At 52.4% G+C, this 24,343-nt stretch overlaps 1 protein-coding gene across 4 annotated transcripts in view; it reads right to left on the minus strand.

The window, feature by feature from the left end:
- Nucleotides 1-24,343, minus strand: part of ZNF385C (zinc finger protein 385C) — a 194,551-nt gene that overhangs the window by 138,466 nt on the left and 31,742 nt on the right. The window contains exon 1 of one of the 4 annotated variants that reach the window (XM_074940637.1): nt 17,534-17,630. The exons of the other annotated variants lie outside the window; for them this stretch is intronic. The gene's annotated coding sequence lies outside the window, so the exon portion shown is untranslated. Of the gene's footprint in view, nt 1-17,533; nt 17,631-24,343 lie in introns of those variants that run through there. 4 annotated transcript variants of the gene reach the window in all.

Below are 24,343 nucleotides of genomic sequence, written 5' to 3' on the forward strand. Positions count from 1 at the left end.
TAGCCCATCACACACAGATATAATTTAGGGCCCAGCAGGAATCAGCAGCGTTCCCCTCAGACAGGAGCACAGCACGTGGCAAAGACACACTTTTGGGAAGAACGGTCAGGCCACCGTCCATGTGGGCAGGGGGCAACCGATCCCGGGGGTTCTGCTGGAAGAATCCTTTGATTGCTGTCATGTTTTTACAGTTGATGGCATCGGGCAGCTCCCCACTGTCTGTACCACCGGCCTCTCAAAATAGATTAGAGGCGTGCAACCTGATGCAGCCACTGTGCATGCTTTGGCCGCGCTGCTCCTTCAAGGCTCTTCCCAGTCGCTACAAACAGGTTTGAAAATCCCCCTGAAATTAAATCCTGACACCGCTTGGGAAATGGCAGGGCCTCCTCCTCTGGATGCCGAGTTGGCTCTGGTCAGTATAATAAAGCATGACCTTCACGGCGACCCACGCATAAATCCAGAAATAATTAGCCTGACACTAAAACACATGACAAGGGATTTTTAATTTTTTTTTTTAAGTTCTAGGAATCTGCTCTTCTCAGTGTCCCATTCACAGTAATCCCCACACAATCTCTTTAGCGTCTCTCCTCATGAGCCTGGCCACTGAGGGCCACATGTTCACCAGGGCTCAGCACATCCGGACACTCTCCATAAGGGGCACAAGAGGAGCTGCTGGATGCCGAGCACTGAGACCGTGAGGCCACGTCCTACAAGGGGCTGAGTTCTCCCATGCAACTCCAGCCCAGGGGAGCCTCCATCGCCTAACGCAGACAACTTGAATAGTACCTCTGGGTCAGGTTTAAAGCCTACAGAATCACCCCCAAAAGGAAGGGAGCTTTGTGAGAACAAACCCGCAGACGAGACCAGGCAAAACCCGCCTGCAGAACACATTATAAAACCTCCCTCTTTGAAAAAGCCTTTCCGCCATAGAAGACTCACCAGAAAAACACCCCTTCCGACCCACATCTCAACCCTGACTCCCTGGACCCCAGCCCCGACACCACTTCTACCTCCGAACCCCAAGCCTGATGCCCCCTTTCACCCTGAATCCCTACTCTGATGCCCCTTCTACCTCCCCCTCCCCCCCCCCCCCCAAAAAAAAAACAAACACTACCCTACCCAGAAGTCTTACCCTGAAAAAGGAGACATCCACTAGGGACTTTGCCATTGTTACTGATTTTACACTGGAAGGCCAGATACTACGGTGATGGGTGGCACTATAAAACTCCAGCATAGATAAAGATATTCAGTGAACACAAACATCCATTAGTCATTGTCCTTTCAGACTTCTGCAACCCAGGGGCACAGGTCCCATCGCACTCAGGGCCTGATCTCAGTCCCTCAACACTGGTGATTTGGACAGTCTTTGCCTTAGCCCCTTTCCACTAGCCTACCGCTGTCGATTTTGATGGGGTTACTCCAGATTTACACTGGTGTAAAGGAAATCAGAATCAGGCCCAAGGCCAACAACTTTGGAGGCGGTCAATGACTTCTGGGTGCTCACCATGAGACAAATGGAGCCTGTTTCCCCCCCGCCACCTCCCCGCCAGAAGTGAGGAGCTCCTGCAGCTCCCATTAGCTTCAGCTGGAGTTGTGGGTGCTCAGCGCCTCTGAATAGCAGGCCCCAGGCACCCAACACCACTGGGCACTTGGGGAATGGTTTGGCCCATGCCATGAGCAGCCTTATCCCCTGACTGAGCAAGCCCAAGGCAGTGGTGACATTTATTATAAATTACTCGCAGGAGACACTGCGGCCGTGGCACGTGTTCCCACAGAGCTGCTCTTGTTTCCAATTAAGTTACAGAATAGTTTCCATTAAAATACAGCAGAGCAGCCCCTGGAATCCATGTCAACACCCTGTATCCTTAGTGAACCTGCCAGAACTATTTTCCTCTCAAGAAAATACAGGCAAACATATGCCTCAAGGACACAAATTTAGACCGATGAAGCACTGGACGTGCCGAGTGCTCTCTCTCTGGGCTCTTTGGAGATGATGTCAGTATATTCCTGGATTCTGTGTTTGCCGGAATCAGAGCGAGAGCCTCACATTGGTCTTTAAAAGTCTTACTTCAAAAGGAGAGGCAACGAACCCTCCTTACTAAATGAAGTCTGGACTAAGCTATTTTTTTGTGCTGTACCCGTTTAAAGAGAGGCAAAGCCAAGCCAAGCGCGCTCCCATATGAACAGGACAAACAGCTTCTATTTTCTAGCTAGCAAAAAGCCCCAACGTTTACTAGAAATAACGTCGTCTCAGAAGCGCCGTGACACACCTGTTAAGCACAAGACACTGCGCTCTGCCATCTGTGAGCCCGTGAAAGCGGGGACAGGGCAGCGTGTACCGTACTGACTTTCCAGCCCACACAAACGCGAGTGCCACATTTGAAACAGTTCTACGATTTCCACCGCATGTGTTGCTTGTAACTGTAGACAAGGGTCAGCATCACTTGGAAACAAGCAGCCGTTACCAACTAAGGACTGCCGGCTCCGAAAAGCAGCAGCAGCAACCATTCGCCGCCCATGGAATCGCCATGAATACAACGGTGATCCCATCAACAGAGCAGCAGCCGCTCTCCCAGTCGTGCAAATTGCTGACCGAGGCTGGGGCCACTATCGATGCCAGGGCATCATGATCCTTGCTCGTAACAGGAACCGTGAGCAGGGTCACTGGAAAGAATCCAATTTGGGGCCTGAAGGGCCAGGTGTATGCTCGCAGGGGAACATTTTTAGGAATTAATTTGTTGCTGTCGCTCCTTCCCCAAATGCAACTTTATAACTGTCAAGCACATGAGGAGCTCCACAGACTAACCCCAGCTCCACCACAGACCTAGTGAGTGACCCAGGGCAAGTCCCTTCCCCCCCGTGTCTACTTAGAACGCAAGCTCTTTGGGGCAGGGACTGGGTCTGTCGCGCTGCCTGGCACAGGTAGATTGGGGCACCTAGGTGCTACTTTAGTACAAAACAGATAAAACCAAAATTAAATATGTAATGCTACAAAGCATGTCGTTCAACATCCCTTTCCAAACTGGATCCGGTACAGATATTTATGCCGGAATTTATTTAAGTCCTCATTGCATTTAGAATCCTTCTCTTCACAAGAAATCCATGCTTTATTAAAAAAGATGTAGTCACAAAACCAAACCAAAACTGATCTTCCAAATGAACCTCTGGATAACTGGACTGCAGGTTGCAAAGATTACAAACTTTTAGATGGCAAAGGAACCCGTTTAGGCAGAGACTTGTGCACTATCGCCAGCCACAAGTGTTCAAAAATTGGGAATCAGGCCCCCAAAATGATGATTAAAAACAACATTAAAAGAGATTTTGCATTATTTAGACTTGCCTTCTGATTTCTGAGCCTTTAGGGTTCGTGTTTCCAAGTTTCTCCCTATAATCATGCGGTCTAGAAACTTACAAACAGTAAAGCTGAGAGTGTCCTGTTATCTCATGACTCCCGGAGCTCCGACTTCAAGGAAAACACCAAACACCCTGAAACATCCGATAAAATCGTGAAAGTGGGTGACATCCCTTGTGCACGTGTGGATTCCTTTGCAGGATCCGGGGACTGTAACTGATGTAGCAGCTTGAGACACTTTTGTGCCTCTCAGCATAAATTCCAGCACATATTCGCCCTTCCAGCAAATTGCCTGCTACACTAATGCTTTCCTCAGTGAGGCAAAGGAGGATTAAATACAACTAACCCCCCTCCCCACCAGTTTGGAAAGCAGAATCAAACTGAAAAATCGTAACCCTTTCCCTGCTGAAGTCACAACTTCCATGAGCAAATGTATCAAAGATGGGCTCAGAAAGGTTAACAGTCTGTGGGGAGAGAAAATCATTATCCAACAAGTATGTTAAAAACAGATTTTTGATTATTTCTATATTAAAAGGCTAATCTTTTTTATACTCATTTTCACAATTATTTTGCACATGCTTCACTTAAACCAGGTGCCTAATCCCACCATTGTCAACAGGAATTAAACATCCACCTAAATGCCTTCCGGGTGTTGCCAACTCTCGCAGTGTTAATAACACGCCTCGCGATAGTTGGTGTTTTCCCGTACGGCCCCAGCTCCTGGTTGATGCCGTGAGAATCTCAGCTTCCGTTTTAAAAAAAGCGAAAAGGCCAGCTCCTCAGCGGGTGCAACTAGAACAATTGACACCTGCAGAGGATCTGGCCCTATGTTTTCAGCCCTCATGGCTTTTGCTGCCATCACGCCGTTCACTCTGCTTGTGTGTCAAACTCCTACCCGCATCCTGCATCTATCTGGTCTGGTCAGACAATATTATCTTGCCGTTCCCTGTCCATATCTTTCTGTTTCCTCGTCTTATACTGAGATTGTAGGCATGTTGGGACAGGGGCTGCCTTTTTGTTCTGCTTGTACAGCGCCTAGCGCAGGGGGGTCCTGGTCCATGACTGGCTCCGGGGCACTACAATAATACAAATAAAGAACAAACACAACGGTTGCACAGAAATGCCTGAGAAATCTGACTCTAGCTCAAAAGCCACATGACAAATGAAAAGAATCCCACATTTGCCAGGCTTCATAAAATCTCGTCGTTTTGAAGACAATCTCATGACTCGAGGTGTGGGGGGAAGGGGAGGCTGACGCAGAATTTCTGAACACACGGGGTTGGTGGCACCGCTATCTTGGAGCAGGGCCCAGGGTGGTAAGTTTCTCCTTCGTATGGCCGTCCCAGGCTTTACCTGACAACGTCCTTTTCAGAAAAATATGTTCATATGAATGCAAGAAAATAAACTCGTGAAGCAATTTGCTTCCAGGCTCTACTGGCAATGCTCCCCACTAGCCCTTTACTTCAGCCTTGGTGAGTGACCGGATTCCGCACTCCGTGCTGGGCAGCGTCTAATCTTCGAGTTTACGGATACTTTGCTGGCTGACAAGCCCATCTGCTAATCCCGGGAGCAGTCGTTTTTCCCAGAGACGGTACAAAGAGAGAGTGAAAGAAATAATTCATTTCGTTTGAGCTGTGCAGAGGACACACTGTCCTGTCACTGCTCTGACATCCCCATAATACAAACACAGAGGCTTGTTAGGAGCCTCAACCCAACGTGATCAAAGAGCCGCTTCGTTCCGCAGTAAAAAAAATGAGCTAAATCAAAGTCTTTGCTTATCTTTCCCTATGAAAGAAACTTGTGAAAAATGCTTCCTGCGAGGCAATTAGTAACCAGCATCTGAACTACTTTACTGTACGGGCCCCAATCTCTCTGCGGGCTTGTTACTATCTTTAGCCCAGTGCTATAAATGCAAGCAGGTGTCACCAGAGCCTAGAGTGTCCTCAAAAGAGGGCCAGCTCCGGCATCACTCAACCAAAGAATTTAATTACTTTGGATCAAGCTTTTTTTGTTGGGCAGGCAGGTTGTCCGAATCCATCTAGGAGGCTGGTGCGTCCTTCGAGGGGCGGAGGGAGACCGAAGGAAAACACTGAGTGGACTGGATCGCTGCTTCTGCCTCCGGAATCCGAGGGGCCAGTCTCGCACGGTTCAGAGCAAGGTGCAAGAAGTTCTGCAGTTATGAGCTAGTTTACCTCCCAGGGCAAATTTCCTCCAAGTCCCCATCAGCTAGAGTTTGGATCTGTGGCAGAGTAGGCCAGTCTCTAACCTGGGGGCTCTCCTTCGCCAGAGGGGCCCCCCCACCGCACAAAGGAGGCTGCCGTAGCTCAGGGTGTTCGGAGAAGGGCAGGGCATCGAGGGAACGAATAAGCTGGATGACACAGGAAGCTGATGTCCGGTGCGTTGTTTAGCTACCAGCCTAGCAAGGGCCTGGGGTTTTTGTCAGTGTGAAACGACAATGAGTTTACTGGGAGTGGAGATGACAGAGAATTTCGTGTCTTCCATCCCAATGGATGCACTTGCTCCTCCACCACCTCCAGCAGATAGCTCCATAGTCAGATCCTCCCTCCTCTCCCTTCCCATCCCTGCTAAACAGACACAAAAGGCAACAAGGCTCAAAACACCAGGCCCTCCTCCGCAGGCACCGATCGGTGTCACAATGGCCCAGCTGGGATCCCACGGGCAGAAAACACAAGCGAGAGCCAGCACTGGAGCGCGGGATTAAAGCGCCCGGGTTGGGCTGTCTGCAGATCTGTTCCAAGCCACCAGGAGCAGCGGGCCGCAGAAGTTATGGGTCATATCACGATAACGCCGGGAGGCTCCGCTGCAGATCAGGGCCCCATTGTGCTAGATACTGTACGTGGCTAAGAGTCAGTCCTTGCCCTCAAGAGCTTGCAAGCTACACAAGGCAAAAGGAGTGGGGGAAGGGAAAGGGGAGCCATAGACAAACACAGATTTTCAAAAGCCCAAGGGGTTTAGGCTCCTACTTCACTTAGGGGCTTTCGACAACTCTGTTCAGGGGTCAGAACGCAGAAATGCTGGCTAGATCAGACAGCAGGGCGGGGGCGTGGAGGCTGAGCTCAGAATAGAAAGCAGGCCTGCAGTTTGCTTCCCTCAGGGTAGGTCTACACAGCAAAATTCAAATATACGCCACAGAGATCACTTGTGCTAAATCCTTGATCCTTATTGCTAGACTCCTCACCCTCCCTTACAACCAAGCCGTTAACCGAGTGGCCGCGAGCAATGAGGGCTGCAACGATGCCTATTGGTTTTCGTTGAAAGAAACGTGGGATATTTATCAAATGCCTCCCATTAAACGAGCACTCGTTTGCCCAAGCCAAGGGAGAGGTAGCACTCTCCTACGCAGATACGCTACTTTCACTAACAGAGGGACTTCCCCCCTTTTTCTTTGCGTAGCCTCCGAAGAGGCAGAAGTTACATCATCTCCCTTTGAATGGGTTTTATTCACTTAACCAGTTATTTACTGATTCACCAGACAAGTTTTCACACCTTCTTGGTGTCATGCTGAAAATCTGTATTATTTATATTATGGTAGTGCCTAAAGGACCCGGCTAAGATCGGGGAGCCCGGGTACAAGGCGCTGCACAGAGATTGGGGCCCCCGTCATGCTGGGCCTGTACAAACATAGAGAAAGAGACAGAGAGCTCACCATTTGAACAGATCAAATAGACAAAGGTGGAGGGGACATGTGAGCGACATGCCCAGAGTCAGCCAGCAGAGAACAGAACTCAGCTCTCCTGATTCCCAGCCCAGGAGGTCTGTACAATGGACCACACTGCCCTCTTATTCTTGTGCGGCTCAGTTTTTGCCATCCCTATAGCAGCCGCGAGGAGACAAAGTGAACTTCCGCATTAGTTATTCATGAGGGAGAGCAGCACATTCTCACAGCATTTCCTCTTTGATTCATCACCTAGAGGTCAGCCCCGCAGGTGACAGCCGCAGGACGAGGTATCAAGCCACTTCTGTGGCCACTCCCTCCATCCCACTATTGTTATCTCTCTGTGACGTGCCACCAGCAAGCTGCCAAGCTATTTATAAACCAGTTGGATCGACATCAAGATCCAACTGGCTGAACTGGGCGGCAAGATATTCATCAGCTTTAGAAGGCCAAAAAGCGGCAACAAATCTTCATCCCTTCCAGCTGGACGGGTCATTGGCTCATGGAGTTCAAGACCAGAAGGAATCAACATGAGCGTCAGGGCTGGTGCCAAACAGAGGTCAGAGAATTTCGCACTCTGCCAGACTCCCTGTGTGACCCAGTGCAAGTCTCAGAGGTCTGGAATCAGGGAATCGCTTTAAGCACACGCTTGGGTGCTTTCCTGAACCTCGTTCTTCATCTCTTTATGCAGCAGTCCCCCCCCCCCTTTTTTTTTTTTTTTTTTTTTTTTTTAACAGATGAGGATAATAAAACTTCCTCTCTCCCATGCTTTTGTCTGCCTCGTCGATTACAAACTCTCTGGGGCAGGCACTGTCTCTTGCTCTATGGGCCTATCACAGGAGTGGGTGGGTGAGGTTCTGTGGCCTGCCATGTGCAGGAGGTCAGACTAGAATGATCACAATGGTCCCTTCTAGCCTTGAAGTCTATGAACCTGGTGTATGGAAAACTGTGTTGAAATTACAAGCTAGCACCATAATTTGTAGGGGTTTCCTAGTCCTGATTGCGTGTGATCAGACTCAGTCACAGCCAGACAGTCTAGAAGTGGGGAGAGTTGTGCCTCTCTGCTTTAGGGAGCAGCCTGCTTCATCTCTCTCTGTTTTGGGGTTTTCTGTTACTGTTCTGAAGTCTGACAAAGTCGTTACATTGCCTCCTTCCAGCTAGTGTGGTTTTGGGTTTTCATAACTTCACTGCACGTATGCGGTGAGCATAACGTGCAGCACCTAGCACCCTGATCTGCAAGGGGCTTTAAGCCGTGCTACTTGTCTTACAACAACAAAGCATCATTCAAGAGACCACCTCTGAAACATGGCCCTAGAAACTCTGACGCAAACGTCTTTGGAACAACAGACTCTCTGCTTTCCCCTGCAGGTCTGTTTCACGCAAGCCAATCGCAGGAAATGTTTTGCAGACTAGAGACAATGTCTGATTTATAAATGTGCCCCCTGGGGAGGTTACTTCTGGCTTCTTACTTGCTTCCTGGGGCAGTAAATATTTCAGCAATGGGCTAATTCCACCCCACCCGCTGCTTTTATCATCCACAACCTGGGAGCCTCACGGTCACCTGAACGACTCTCGCTCACCCTGGAGTGCGAGAACTCTGCTGCTTCTGATACTCTGGCACTGGCTGTCTCACGTACCCCATGCAGGCTGCTAATGTTCGTTGGCTGGCGGCCAGGCCCCGAGGGGGGGATTTGCCTAAGCCAATGATGGTGTTTGTGCATATCTAGTGGAATTATTAAACCTTCTAGGCCATGGAATCCTTCAGGTCTTTGAGGGGCCACGCAGCCACTCTCGCTGCAGAGAGTCAATCAAACAGGCACGTGCTCCCCGGCGTGGCCCCCTGCACAACCCCTGCATGCTCCTGGACATGCCCCCCCACAACCCCCGCTTGCTCCCCTGAACAGCTCTCCCATAACCTCCCCTGCTCCCCGGCACAGCCCCCACCCATAACCTCCCCTGCTCCCCGGCACAGTGCATCCCAGAACCTGGGAACTTGTGAGTTTCCAGAGGGTTGTAACAAGGATTTTGAGCAAATGCGACTGGAGATTTTGAAATTCTAAAAAGAGTTGGAAATCAACGATCGACTGCCCCTGTTCGCCCCAGGCCACAGGAGGTGACAAAGTACAGACACATGGAGCAGCTGTCGGGGAGGGAGGATGTGGATTTTGGGGTTGGCGGGGAGAACAAGAACGGGAATATTTATTTACTATCTAGAAAACCTGGTGCGGAGGCCAGTGCTGGCCCCCTGCCGTGGGATGCGTGTCACCCTCCGTCAGACAGCAGACCCTTCGTCCCAGCACGGTGAAACGCTGCACCGCTTCAGTCATCACGGTGCTATTAAAACCTCCAGGGCCTCAGTTCTCCTCTCACAACCCACTGGCTCCCGGGTCACACCGAGCACCTCTTCGGTGCTTCTGGGACTTTTCGACGTCCCGAGAATCTAATGTCAAATCTACACAATCCCTCCGCCCCAACATCTGGTGAAATCACACAGCAGGAACACTGCCCCTTTGCCTCAATTCATTTCTAACTCACTTTAAAAGCCAACTGGTCTTTGTACTGCTAAGAAGCCATCACCAACAGGCAGGGAAATTAAACGGGGCAGATGATAATTAATTGTCCACGTCTTTCAGTGTCTCCTGGATGTGGACTAATAAATTTATACATTGCTCTTTGGCTAGAGGATAAAAGGAAGGGGAGGGATTAAAAACCTTAATTTAATCAGTAAAATCGTCCTAGCCTGAATTAATCTTCTGTGCTTACGGTAATGTCTCAGTTTTCCCCATTACTTCCAAATCATAGAATCAAATCATAGAATATCAGGGTTGGAAGGGACCTCAGGAAGTCATCTAGTCCAACCCCCTGCTCAAAGCAGGACCAACACCAACTAAATCATCCCAGCCAGGGCTTGTCAAGCCTGACCTTAAAAACTTCTAGGAAAGGAGATTCCACCACCTCCCTAGGTAACCCATTCCAGTGCTTCACCACCCTCCTAGTGAAAAAGTTTTTCCTAATATCCAACCTAAACCTCCCCCACTGCAACTTGAGACCATTACTCCTCCTTCTGTCATCTGCTACCACTAAGAACAGCCTAGATCCATCCTCTTTGGAAACCCCTTTCAGGTAGTTGAAAGCAGCTATCAAATCCCCCCTCATTCTTCTCTTCCGCAGACTAAACAATCCCAGTTCCCTCAGCCTCTCCTCATAAGTCATGTGTTCCAGACCCCTAATCATTTTTGTTGCCCTCCGCTGGACTCTTTCCAATTTTTCCACATCCTTCTTGTAGTGTGGGGCCCAAAACTGGACACAGTACTCCAGATGAGGCCTCACCAATGTCGAATAGAGGGGAATGATCACGTCCCTCGATCTGCTGGCAATGCCCCTACTTATACATCCCAAAATGCCATTGGCCTTCTTGGCAACAAGGGCACGCCGTTGACTCATATGCAGCTTCTCGTCCACTGTAACCCCTAGGTCCTTCTCTGCAGAACTGCTGCCGAGCCATTCGGTCCCTAGTCTGTAGCGGTGCATGGGATTCTTCCGTCCTAAGTGCAGGACTCTGCACTTGTCCTTGTTGAACCTCATCAGATTTCTTTTGGCCCAATCCTCTAATTTGTCTCGGTCCCTCTGTATCCTATCCCTACCCTCCAGCGTATCTACCTCTCCTCCCAGTTTAGTGTCATCTGCAAACTTGCTGAGGGTGCAATCCACACCATCCTCCAGATCATTAATGAAGATATTGAACAAAACCGGCCCGAGGACAGGCCCTCGTAGTTCTAACTCCCTTCGGGGGTTGGCTCTACCCATCCCCTTTTTTTATGGTCGTAACACATCGCTTGCTAGAACAAGGAATAGCTACGCTGGCAAAGGCTGCCTGCGTAAGAGGAAAAGCATGAGTGTCCAAATTAAACTGGGAAACCTGAGCTAAAGCAAGGCCAAAAGGAAGCCAGTATTAGCTGGCAACCCAGGTCGCGGCTCCGGTATTTGGGTTTGGGCAGCACTCAACACGTTGTTTAACAAGCTCTAGCAGTTCAGCTTTCCTGTCTGAAAGGACGATATTCATGAAAAGCCGCTTGTCTCCCTGCCACAGAAAACGTGCGGGCATTCGCTACAAAAAGGCGGCATTGAGCACACCTACCATCCCGCTTCTCTCAGCCGCTTCCTGCCGCGCCAGACTGGTGAGCCTGCAGCGCCGAGAAACTCTCAGCCGATCTGTAACTTAACCCCAACTCTGCCACCGCAATCTCGGATTTTGGCAGGGTTCAGGGAGAACACAGGACCTGGGAGCTGTTACAGTAGGAGAGTTACCAAGATCCAATTGACATTTTTTGCTCTGCTCAACTTCATCCTGCTTATTAGTATTACCTGCTTCCCATTGTAGATCCATGGATCCTAGACACACTCCCTCTCCTCTGAAAGCTGGCCTTGTTTGGCCCCCGACTGGATCCCACAGCCCCATACATGCTGTGCCCTGCTCACTAGGTCAGTGCACTTGGTTACTCTGAAAGGCACTGTGACCTAGTGAGCAGAAGATCTGGGTTCAGTTCCCAGCTCTGGCCCTGACCGGCTGGGTGACCCTGAGAAGTTACTTCTTCCCCTCTCTGTGCCTCGGTTCCTCTCCACCCTCTGCCTGGCTTGTCTGTTAAATGGTGAGCTCCATGGAGCAGGGCCTGTCTCAGCCCGTGTGTGTACAGCATTTGGCACAACGGGGTCTGGAACTTGTAGGACCTACCATAATACTACTCCGAAGAGCCCTGTTTACGCCCTTCATGCCAAGTCTCCATGCACAGCCTTGTTGACCTGGTGGATTTCCAACACTAAACGCCTCTCATTTCCTCGCCTCCTGGCTGAAGAGCCTTTAAAGAGCCTGTCCCAGTGAAAGAGTCTACACACGTCTTGCCAACTCGTTTGCACCGGTTAATTAAACAGTGAATGCCAAGAAGCCTTGCCAGGGAGTGCAGTGCCACAGCCCACGCCTGCTTGCTGCCGATTCGTGTTTGGCCAGTGACCCAACGGCTTGGCAATGACAGCGGCCAGCCAAGTGCAACTGAGGGGTGCAGTGAGCAAGGGGTGGGCTCGAGACATGTCGCCAGGCTGTTTGCAGGACTAAATCCACACGCACGAACCAGCTGAGCCCGTCCCACTGAACACTTGCAAAGCGTCTCCAGAGGAGACAGTAAAACCTGCCGAGTAGGGTGGGGCCATCACAGCTCTGTGCTGCTCCATGGCTTAGCTAAGGGCACGCTCCCGAGCGGACTGCCCCTGCCTGGAGACTTCGCCTGGTGTGGGGATCCACTCGGCTCCCCCCAGGGCGTCTGGCCAGGTTCAGAACCCCCGGAGCCTCCTGGGTGAAGGAAGGGCTGACCGCAGTGCATAAACCAGCGCTCTGCTCTGCAAGTGGCTGTGCCAAGAGAAGCAAACGTCCCCGGAGTTCATGCTTCTGTCCTGAAACGCAGCAACATTTCTGGGTCTGTGCAAACCCAAGGCAGCTTGCCTGGTTCATCTGGGCTTTGTTGGGAGTTTCTGGTTTGCCTGGAGCCCTGCAGAGCCCAGCTAGGCTCAGCTCCCCTTGGTCACCGCGGGACACTAACACGCTGGCGGGAAAGCAGGCTGTTACCTCCTCTTTCTTCCCCCAGCCCCAGAGCATCGTTTGTAATGAAAGAGGGGCGGGGCTCTGAATTGCCGGGCCCAGAGGGGCCAGGGCTCAGCCCTGGCACAAATTAAGCACTGCCCAGCCCAGCATGTGTGATGTCTGGGAAGTGACAGATGTTGGATTGTGCCCGATTCAGACCGGAGGGCGAGTGGCGAGAGCGGCTCACGCAGACACACCCGGATGCTCCCAGTTAGTGACAATGATGGAGAAGGACTGTCCCCGAATATCCTATGCCATCTGGGCACAACAGAGGAAAGAGCCTTTCCGATATACTGCTGTAAGCTGCCCATCAGCTGTTCGCCCCGGCTAAATGCAGGATGTAGCAGCCTGAATGCTGGGACAGCAAATAGATTACGGTCCATGCATCACATGTGACAGGCACCTGGAAACACAATGGGATGGAGGTGAAGCGGCCAGAGCAGAGCCCCTGGCAGGTTGCTCAGAAGCCCTGCTCCCTGTCCTGGGATGCACTGTCACCAGGCAGCAGGGCCTGCCTGAGCCAAGGGTCTGCACCAGCTCATTAGTGGGCACCATGCCACTGCACAGACAAGAATAGGCGCAGGCAGCCAAGAAACAATCACATAAACTGCATCTGATGTGTGCGCTTCAGGCAGGAGTCCCAGCTGGGAATCCTAGGGGCTGCCCAGCCCCAACGCCAGGTGCCCCGTGGTGAGAGGTCGCCACTCAATCAGCGCCGGGCTGCAAACGTTTCACCAAACCCAGAACCGCCGCAGTGGCTTGGAGGGGGATTTTCTGCTGTCTGGGCTGGGGGGAGACTGGGCGGGGGGGTGGGAGTAATGTGTGGAGCCCCCCGTTTCTGTTTTGAGAGGGGAAGCGCCAATGGAGTTGAAAGCTAATGAACTGGCCGATCTGGACTCCTCTCTGCAGCGTGCTCAGGGCGGGTGAGGGCATGGCTGGATTGGCTGCAGCACTGCCCTGATTAGCCATGCCCGAGTCACGGGCAGGAGGCCCCCAAAAGGCAGAAGGGACTAATGGGGAGCCTCAAGCAGAGCCCAGAGGCCCAGGGCTGTCTGCGGTGCCAGGCATGGGGGGGCAAGAAGGACATTGTCATTAGGAAAACACCGAAGGCCAAGCCTGAAAACACTGCAATGAGTCAGCCACACAAACCGGCCTTTTCGGACTCTTCCCTGCTCTGAGACAGCCCCTCTGACACGCCCCAGGGACAAGCGGAATAAGGAAGCTCTTAAAGCTGGGATCAGAGACCAGGAGACACTGTCAGCAACGGTTCAACACAGGAGGCAGGAGCAACGGGGCCACAGAGCAGAAATTATGCTGGGCCTGCTGTACTCCCCCGGCCGCCAGGCTGAACGGGGCTGTCTGTGGATATCACGAGCCAGTAGATAACCCTGCCCTGCAGGTCCCTCTCCCTGCTGAGGCACCAGAGTGGACAAGAGCCTGTTAGAGCCACCAGCTGCAGAGCCGGGGGTCTCTTGGCACGCACGAGTGGCTCCGGCTGGCGCTAGGGGGTGGCTGGCACAGAACGGGGGTCGCAGAGACAGCAGCCCCCATTAGACCCAAACCAAGGCACCATGGAGGCCGTGCTGTGTGCGCTAACAACGAAAGGCCCTCGTGAACCCCAGGACAGGAAAGATATGGGCAGCAGCCCACACGCCTCAGTCCTGACCTAGAGGGGCCATCTCCACCCATGGAGCCAGGAGCTTTGCACCAGTCCCACCTGCCGGCTACCGACTGCATCAAACCCACGGCTCCATCCCACGTTGAGGGCATCGAACGGCCGTCAAGACAGACCGTCATGGTTCCTGGTGCCTCCCAACCCGGGCTGCGTTCAAACTGGCCTCTTAGAGCCATTCCGCACCCGCGTCCGAACAGACCCATCTGTTGCCTCTTCCTTCCCACAAACAACAGCAATGCTGGGAGCACTCACCCTCTGGGCTGCTGGGGCACGTATCTCAGAGCATGGTTTTACAAGCTACACCCTGTGCCTCTTTCTCCTCCCATCGCTCACCAACAGGGTTTCCTGCCTAGAGTGACAGGCGGCTGGCATAGGCGCCCAGCCCCATCCGTGAGCTGTTCGGTTTGGCTGGGCTGCCGACGGTGCTGAAGAGGTATTTAGAAAAGTCCCGTTCCTGGGATGACCTGAACCTACTCTGCTCAGGGTTTTATACAATGCCCCATCCCTGGGGCTCCCAGGGGCCTACTCAGCGCTTGCCTCTGCCAGGAATTTTTCAGAAAGCTTTTTACGACAGCTGCCAAAAGAAGAAAAAAAAAAAAAGCAATGAAAAACCAAAACTGTTTTTGGTTTCACTGAAAGTTTTCTTCAAAAGTTTTCATGTTTCCATCAAAACAAAACAAAACAGTTTTCAGCCAGCAAAAGCTGGGGGGGTGGTTTTTTCAGAGAGGGGGAAGCCTTCAAGAAAATCGGAACGTGTCATAGAAAATGGATATTGTCTGCAAAATTTCAATTTGGATGAAAAAGTCATTTTTCATCAAAACACATTTCTAACGGAACATTCTGACCTGTCCTACATTTAACCCCAAGCACTTCCACTTACAAACAATAAAACTTACAAAATTATCAATCAAAAAGGACTTCTTAGGCGTAACTAGTCTTGATCGGAACCGGGTAAAAAGCGACAAGAACAGCTTCATGCTGCAGCCCGATGTATCAAACGCAGACACTCCCAGCTCCAGGGACAACACCGCTCAGCTCCATCGCAAAGTTATCCCGGGAGCTTCTGCTGGTTCAGGTGGGTTACAAAGTTCTCAATGGAGCAGAGCCATGAGGAACTCCCTGGATCTTAAGCATCAGAAGCAAGTGGCCATGAAGCAAAGCTAAGGAACGGCTGGGAGGTTAATGAAATGTCACTAATAATGACAGCAGACAATAATATTAATATGTCTCCTTTCCAAATTACCAGCAATCCCAGGATCTCAAAGCACTTTAAACATTCATTTACTAAATCTCCCAATACGTTTGTGAAATGGGTGTTGTCACTTCTATGGGGAAACAGACAGAGAGGGAAAGCAACTCACCCAGCATCACGCAGAGAATATTTGACCAGAAGACAGGACAGAACCCAGGCATCCGGACTCTCAGCCCCCTGGCTCTAGCCACTTGAGCATGGTCCTTTTACAGAGCTGGCAATAAAATCCAGGAGCTCGGACTCCCTGGCCTCTTGTTGTAACCACAAGACCTCACTCCTTGCCGAAGCATTACAAACAGCACCCAGGAGTCCTGGCTCCCAGTTTCCTACTTTAACCACGGAACCAACAGAAAACTAACCATAAGAGCTAGTCAGGAATTTTTCAACAAAAATATGTTTAAAATCCAAAATGCCAATTCCTCAAAGTTGAAATTCTTCGTGGAAAAGCCTCGGTTTCAACTCAACTTCCCCCGGGAAGGTTTCTCGGGATGGAATTCCGGGGTGGGAGGTGGAAGAGAGACAAACCCAGCCCAGGACTGTCTAGTGCGCTCACCGGGGATGCAGGAGAACCAGGGTCAAGCCCATGCTCTGCTGGATTTGTGGCAGGGGCTTGAACCTGGCTCACCCACCTCGCAGGGGAGCGCCCTCGCTGCTGGGCTATCCTGGGAGGGAAAGAAAGAGTTTTTAACCAGAACCATCGAAAGCTTTCAATGCCATCCTGCTGCAGGACAAAATCCAACACTGAGACCTCGAAATCTCCCGCCAAGCGGAATTCTGGTTTCCCACCAGCCCTCACAGCCAGGACACATGGCAGCAAACAGGGTGAAGAGGGGATCCCTCCACGTGATCAGGCGCCGACCGGTCCCTCCCCAGGGGCGGAAGACGGTCCCTGTCAGGGCTCCATCCACGTTTGGATTCCCTCCCACGTCGTGGTCTCATTCTCCGGTGAGCGCCCAGCACCCCCAAGCGGCGGGGCCGCCCCTGCACTCAGCCTCTGGGCCCTCTCCGAGCCTGTGGCGGGTTTCATTCTCGCCCCCACTCCTGCCAGGCCCACGTGAGCTATTCCTGGCACGACGCTCTCCCGCCTGCGGAGTGCTGGGTAAGCAGGTTCACTGAAAGTGGGGTCTGGGGGGGCCACGGACCGTCTCAGCTGCTGCCATTTGTTGACACCTGAGCAATAATCTCTCCTTCCTCCTCAGAGTGGGGAAGCAACTCGAGCAGCCCACAATGTGCTCCCCAAGAGGAGGGGCAACTCGAACAGCCGCTGTGCAGCCCCACGACAAGGAGCGGAGGGACCCTCCTGCAGTCATAGCAGGAGGTGCCGGCAGGGTGGGGGAGCGACCCAGGAGTCCTGACCCCCCCGCCCCGCTCACTCCCCTCCCAGAGCCGGGACTAGAACCCAGGAGTCCTGGCCGCTCACGCCCCTCCCAGAGCCGGGACTAGAACCCAGGAGTCCTGGCCGCTCACGCCCCTCCCAGAGCCGGGACTAGAACCCGAACACCACGATTACCCGTTCCTCGCTCTAGCTGTGGACCACGCAGCCTCCCCGAGGCAGGAGGAGAACGGAGGAGCCCTGACTGCCAGACACCCCCCCTCCCCACTTATCCCACTCCTCTCCTTCAAGCAGGAAAAGCATTTGTCTAGAAATCCAGAACCCACCTTCGCCCTTCAGCATTGCGGAGACGCATTCGGAACTCAATGATTGAAGTCACAGCAGCTCCTCGGGTGGGGACTGGCACCTCCCCGCGCTGGGCACCGCGCGCGCACACACACACACACACACACACACGGACAGACGGTCCCCACCCCAAAGAGCCCGCATCGAACAACAAGAGACAGGCGGACACAGGCGGAGGGGGGCGCGCGAGGGAACAGCAGGACAACACTGAGCCGGGCTGGCACTACACCCCCTGCCTAACCATCCCTCCCCTATTTAAGGACCGCACCTCGGCTCCCGACAATGCCTCCTCCGGTGCTGTTAATCAGCGCTCCTCGTTAAGGATCATCGTTAATCGAGCATCTCCAGCGACAACGGGTCGTACATGGAGCCCGATGATCCAGCTGGAGCTGCGGACGACAGAGCAGCCCTTTATTTCCTTCAGTCACGTCAGTTTAACGCGATTAGAATTCAGGTTATGCACTCTCAGCAGCACACTTAATGCCGGGTTAGAATCCGCTGGTGACTAAAGCGGCGGGTGAATTATTAGTGACTCAGTCGACAATTTTGCTCATCTTGTGGCTTTTTTTAGCACCACATGGACAGAACTCACTCTGCAAACCCCTGCCGGGCACAGTCACTCACTACTCCCAGTCGCTCCCTACGCTTTCAGCTGCTTTTCAGGCCACCCAGTCTGAGATCGGAGTCAGCCCGAACTTAAACTTCGCCCTCCTCGCCCGATCCGCATGCACGGCACTCGGGGGAGAGAACGGAACAGGGGAACGGCCGGCAACATTCCAGACCAGAAACAACAGCACAGACCTGCCTGTCAGCTGCACGATGGATGCACCTGTTGTGTCCAGGGATGCCGGCACGTTCCGGCCCACGCAGAGCACTGAACGGCCACGCACAGTTGCTTCTGTAACATCTCACTCACCAGACACTGCCCGGTGGCTCTGGCAAAGCCTGTCCACAAGCACATCCAACAGCACCACAGCGTTAGACGCACAACTCCGATTTTAGCTGCTCAGACGCACCACAGACACAAGGCTTTTCTATTGGGAAATAACATGCATTATTTCACAGGACAAGGATCTTCTTTGGGGGTGGGACGACCTCTCCCTACGTGTCCGTGGGGCACCCAGGACACTGGGGTATTGGTCCTAGTTGGGGCCATTTGGTGCTCCCAAAATACAAGTAATAAAGGACATGAACCTCACCAGGTATCAGATAAGGACTTGTCTCGAGTGGAATTGCTGCAGCCTTGCACACCTGATAGGGTTGGCAGAGGGGACCCTGTGGTTGAAAGCAAACCGAGCCACATGTTGCCAACTCCTGTGATTTTATCCCAAGACTCCTGCTGTTCAAGGTTTCTCGTAAAACCCCTGTTGCTGGAGTTAGGTGATTGCATGAGACTCTCAGCTTTCCTTTACAAAAAGCAGCGCATTTCCAGCCCTTGGGGTTATGGAGAAAAGCTTGACCGCCTGATTCCTGACAGGAAGGCAAAGAAAGAAGGCCAGGAGGCAAAGAAACAGCATCCGACATCAATTGTTTGCAAAGTCTCGTGATTTCATAACGCATGAGGTGAGCTCAGAGGCTCAAATACAACAAACTTCAGCCTCCAAAGGGTGGATAAGAAGAGCTCTAAGGCACTGGGGAGGGAGCCCAGACAGCAGCAAGCAAGTTACAGAATACGCAGCCTTGCAAACTCCTCTCCTCACGTGCACAGGACTCAGCATCAGGCCCAGGCTAAACTTCCCATAGATCCCAGCTCTGGAACAGACGGATTTTAAGGCAAAGAAGTGAGCAAAAATGGCATTTTGGCTCCAAAGTGCCCTGGAGATTTCAACATTCACTGTCACCCTATGGCAACTTGAAGCATGCAAGAAACAAGCACTATCCGTGCCACAGCATCTGAGATGGTGGATCGGTGCAGGGGCAGAATGGGTGAGCACTCTGGGTGTGAAAACCCACGTGCCATGAAAACAGGACTGACGACTCACATGCCGGAGTCTTGTTCCCTTCTGCAGCTGGACTGTTCTGGGGCAATCTGGGAGAACCACACCAGCACCACCCACAGCGGTGTCTACCTTTAATAGGAAGTCAGTCACCACGAGCCGGTCAACGTTTTGTGACAATAAACGTGTTCCCTGGAAAACGGAGCTCTCCTTGCGAATTCAGACGTTAGCACAAATGTTTGACTTTTTTTTCCTTTTAAATTTTCCATTTTTTCAACAAAATGTTAATGGGTTTTTTCCCAGCTTATCCCTTTTCCTTGCCCCTTTTTTCAGTGGCAAAAAAGGAAACTTAAAAAGGGAGAAGGAAGGGGAGGGCTTCAAAATGAAAGTCTTCAAGCCAACATTCTGCTAAAACAAAAACCTCAAATCACAGGAAGGTCGGCCGGTTTCAAACCTTGCAAACGGAAAGCGGCTGGCATTGTTTAAAATTTGGCAGCCCCACCACCAATATTGCAACTAGCTCCATCCACAACTCAAAAGAACAGAAACCAGTGAGCACCGAGTCCTCATTTTTAAGGCTATGATCATCCAGTTTAACCTCCTGCATAATTCAAGCTGGAGAATTTCACCCTGCATCATTCCTGCAGCTGGTCCTGCATCATCTCTACAAAGCAAATGATACAGAGCCATCAAGCCAATTAATTCACTGGGGTACTTTGGAAGTGGAACACGGGCAGAGGACGCTGGGAGCACAAGATCATTCCCCATCCACTCCCATACAACGGGATCAAAGCTCGCAGACAGCATGAGAAGAAAGTTGAAGACGGTTGTGGTAATTGACATGCTTTAATTATGACAGACAACAATGGTGATAACAGTGTGTTTATTCCTCTGACCCTGTCCTTAAAGGGCCTTGGGTATGGACAGCTTGGGAAAGGAGGAGAAAGAAACTGCCTGTGTACTTAAAAAATAGCATTTCTTTGGGGATTGATTAACAGCTCACAGGTTAACCAAAGACACCGGGCAGCCCTGGAATTCCTGTGGGTGCTTGCAGTTAACGAGCCTTTGCCCATACTTAATGCTGACCTGACAGCCCTTACTGTGAAGGGGTAGCGCTACGCCCTCGTCTTAGTGGTAACTGATGTCTGAAAATACCAAGCACTGGCCTGAATCTACTATCTGTTTGAACTGGAATTCTACTCTGGAACAATCTAGTGCCAGGGCAAGCACACCACACGGAGAACCTTTTAACGCACCATTTACAAGTGCACACCGGGAGGGGCACTGGGCCCAACTGGTCTCCACCAAAGCAGTCGAGTCTGAAGCAGCTTATGATCCATGACTTTAGTGGCTGGAAACAAATCCTCCAACCTTCCCCCTCCCCACATATCCTCCATTACTGGAAATGGCCGAGTCACCAGCACACAAGTGAATCCTGGTCAGCATCACCCCATGGGCCAGCCCTGCACCCGCTCGGTCAGCATACACCATGCAAAGTACCAGAGACGCTGCAGTACAGATGCGGGATCGGCTACCTCGAGGCCCTGGCAGACCAGAGAAGTATTTAACCAGTTCTCAGATGTAACAACCTGTATGGAACGCCGCACACCTGGCCGGGTCACAGGCAGACGGAGAAAACACGGGATCTTTGGATGCTGCCACTTGAGAGTCCACTGCCAGAGTGAAAAGATCCATCTGTTAGCTGAGGCGGTGACAGGCCCACGCCCCTCTCAAAGGGGACAGAGCATCTCGCCGAGTGGGCGTGGGTTACACATAGGTCCCCGGTTACATCCCAGGAAGAAGGGAAACCTTGGGACTATTCTTCGGCACCCCAAATTCCCTTCGGCACCCCAAATTCCCTTAATTCCAGAGAGCACCAAGAGGCCACAACTGAGACTGGGGCCACACCACGCTAGGTGCTGTACAAACACAACCCTGGAGACAATGTGCACGCCACACACAGGCTGGGAGGGGAAAGAGACTTGCCCAGAGTCCCCCAGCAGGTCTGGGAACAGAGCTCAGCTTTTCAGCAGCTTTCCCCATAGGGAGGGTTATGTGTTCCTCACCAGCAGAGGACGCATCCTGGCAATAAGTTGTGTGTTAACAGGAGGCCTTCTGCAGAACTGTCTGCTGTAGTTCTGAGCTCCTTCACACCACTGAGAGAGGACGCTCCAGGGCATGACAAAAGGAACAAACAAAAGGAAGTTTTTCCCCCACACACACAATGCAGTCAACCTGTGGAACTCCTTGCCAGAGGATGTTGTGAAGGTTAAGACTATAACAGGGTTCAAAAAAGAATTAGATAAATTCATGGAGAATAGGCCCATCAATGGCTGTTAGCCAGGATGGGCAGGGATGGTGTCCCTAGCCTCAGTTTGCCAGTAGCCGGGAATGGGCGACAGGGGATGGATCATGTGATGATTCCCTGTTCTGTCCATTCCTTCTGGGGCACCTGGCATTGGCCACGGTCGGCAGACCGGACACTGGGCTAGATGGACCCTTGGTCTGACCCCGTCTGGCTGTTCTTATGACCAAAGCACACCGATGGGACACCACATGGGGCGGCTGGGAAGAGCCCCAGAGCAGGTCTGCAGGGAACATATCACTGGGACCAGTCCCCCCGGGCTGTTTTCTTTTTCTCAGGAAGCGGCTCCGAGGTGGAACCCCCCCAACTGCTCCTCAGGGCAGGGGCTAATGGACAGCCTCAGCCAGCCTTACCAAACACTCTCCCGAGGTTACGCATCAGGACTGGTAAAGCCCCACCAGAGAATTCCCAGGAGATGCAGCACCAGCAAACTCTCAGAAGGAGACACCTGGAAAGAGGCCGGGGGAAGGGGAGGGACTTGTGCTTAGCTGCACAAGGCACCTTCCTTTTCATTTTCTCTTCAATGATTTCCCAGCTGCTTTTTCCCCATTATAACGGATAATGGGACGTCACGAGCTGGCTAGTTCTCAGAGCCGCTTGCCTTGTTCAGGCTGGAGAAAATCAATTCCCCTCTCGCTTCAGGTCTTTCTAAGACAGATGAACTGAAAATCTCGCCTGCCTGAGCGAAATATTTATTCAGTCTGGGAGCCGATTTACTTTTGGCGTGTCCATAAACACAGCTAAAGGCACCAGTTTAATCACTTGCTACAAATCTTAATTTGATTTTTTTTTTTAAATCCACCTCCCTAACGTGTTCTCCGTGGGTGCAGGCAGCTAAATCCACCTCCCTAACGTTCCTACCATCGCTCCAGGATCCTGCGAGCTGGGAGGGACCCAGAGCTCAGGCTGCAGCAGAAGCCCCAACGTCAACACAGCAATTAAACAGCCCCTCAGCCCACAAATTAGCTGGCACAGACCAACTGCAGGTGGCTAATTGCAGTGCAGACTTACCCCAAGATGCCCCATGGCTCAGGATTTCAGGAAAGGTTTTGCCAATCCCTGGATGAGTGCACAGCGGTCAGGGCCAGAGTAGCTGAGTGAATAATAAATTTGTTAGTCTCGAAGGTGCCCAAGTCCTCCTTTTCTTTGAGTGAATACAGGGGAATCTGAGCATCACAGCCACCAGGGGGAAAAAGGAAGCCTGGAGATGCTACAGGTCCAGAGTGGCTGCAGGCCACATTCAAGCCTGGCTCAAGAGCCCGATCCTGCCAGGTGCTGTGCACCCTCCTTGCAGCCCCCTGGCAAGATCCAGATCCCATTGTGCCACACACAGAACGGGTGTCTAGTGAACTAGTCATTCCCCTGGTGACCCTGCAGGGTAGGCAGACAAGAGGAGGGACTGTCAATTCACCGTACAGCTGGGGAACGGAGACCAAGAGATTAAGGCCCCAAGTCGGCAAAGCATCTAAGCACGTGCTTCACTTTAAGCAGAACCTTAAAAGGGATTTGTTGGCAGGCTTGAGTGCTTTGCGAAATGGGGACCTAAATGGGACACGGGGAGCCTGGGGCAGAGCCAGGAAACAAACCCACCCCTCCCGCATGGTCAGCCTTCCCTGCACCGGCTGCCTTCAACCGGAGCTGACAGCTCCAGCATCCGGCAGGACCAGGCTTCGATTCCGCAGGGATGACGTCAGCTTGGGGTCCCGTTTTAAAGGTCCGGTGCCCAGCAGGCAAGTCGTCATCTCTCAAAAGTAACTTGGCCTCACAAACAGAGACTGGCTGGTGGCCCCAGCTGAGACGCCAAGGAGCGGATGGGGCTCAGAGAGGCACACAGGGGCGAGACATCAGTGGGGCAGTGCCCGTGTCTGGGAGAAGCTTGCCCTGCTGGTGCCCATGCCCAGGGGCGGCCCAGAAGCATCAGTCCCCAGAGCTGCCAGTAGGGAAATCACATGGACGCAGATGGGCCCGATCCTGCCAGGCCCTGGCACAGCCAGAATCTGTTCTGCGGTAGCACCTTGAGGCCAGGAGGCCCCGTGGGGGTTAGCAAAGGAGACGACATGGCCAAGTGGGTCTTGCGCTGGACTGCAACTCAGGAGAACTGGGCTCGACTCCTGGCTCTACCACTGACCGGCTGGGTGACCTCGGCACGTCAGTGAGGACAACACCTCTGAAATGCTTCCCCAGAGCCCGGGGTTATGACGACCGACCGCGCTAGGAGCTGCACAGACTGGAAACAGCCCCAGAGAGCTTACAGCCTGTGTATATGATGGGGAGGGGCACAAGGGACCAGTCAGAGGGTGGTGAGCAGCGCTCAAAGCACACCAGCTGTCTCATTAGCAGGAGACTGAAAAACCCACCTGGTTTCCAAGTTACCTGAATGCAAAGGACCGAGCCTGCAGCCAGGACCCCCATCCCACCCTGCACCCCCACCCTCTCACCGGTACAACAGGCTTGAGGGGGGTGCGTGTGTGGTCACTCCACTTTTCCAGCTCCTGCAGAGGTAACGGGGCCAGGTCCAAGCAGTGCTTTTCCCCAGTGGTTTCCCCCTCTCTGACATGTCCCGCCAGGCTGACCGAAGTGGAAATGTAGCCACAGAGACAAACATGGCCCTCAGATTCTCCAGCGCCACTCCCTCTCGCCTGGGGGCTAAGCTTCCTACACAGACGAGGGTCTGTGCCATTTCTGGGGCAGGTCAGGAAGGCTTCACTTTGTTTATCTATCTGTTGACATAGGATCACAGCAGCTGCTGTGGGACCAGAAACTAGAGAGGCCAAAT

The sequence above is a fragment of the Natator depressus genome, chromosome 27 (genome assembly GCF_965152275.1).
Source record: "Natator depressus isolate rNatDep1 chromosome 27, rNatDep2.hap1, whole genome shotgun sequence".
Classification (NCBI taxonomy): Eukaryota; Metazoa; Chordata; order Testudines; family Cheloniidae; genus Natator; species Natator depressus.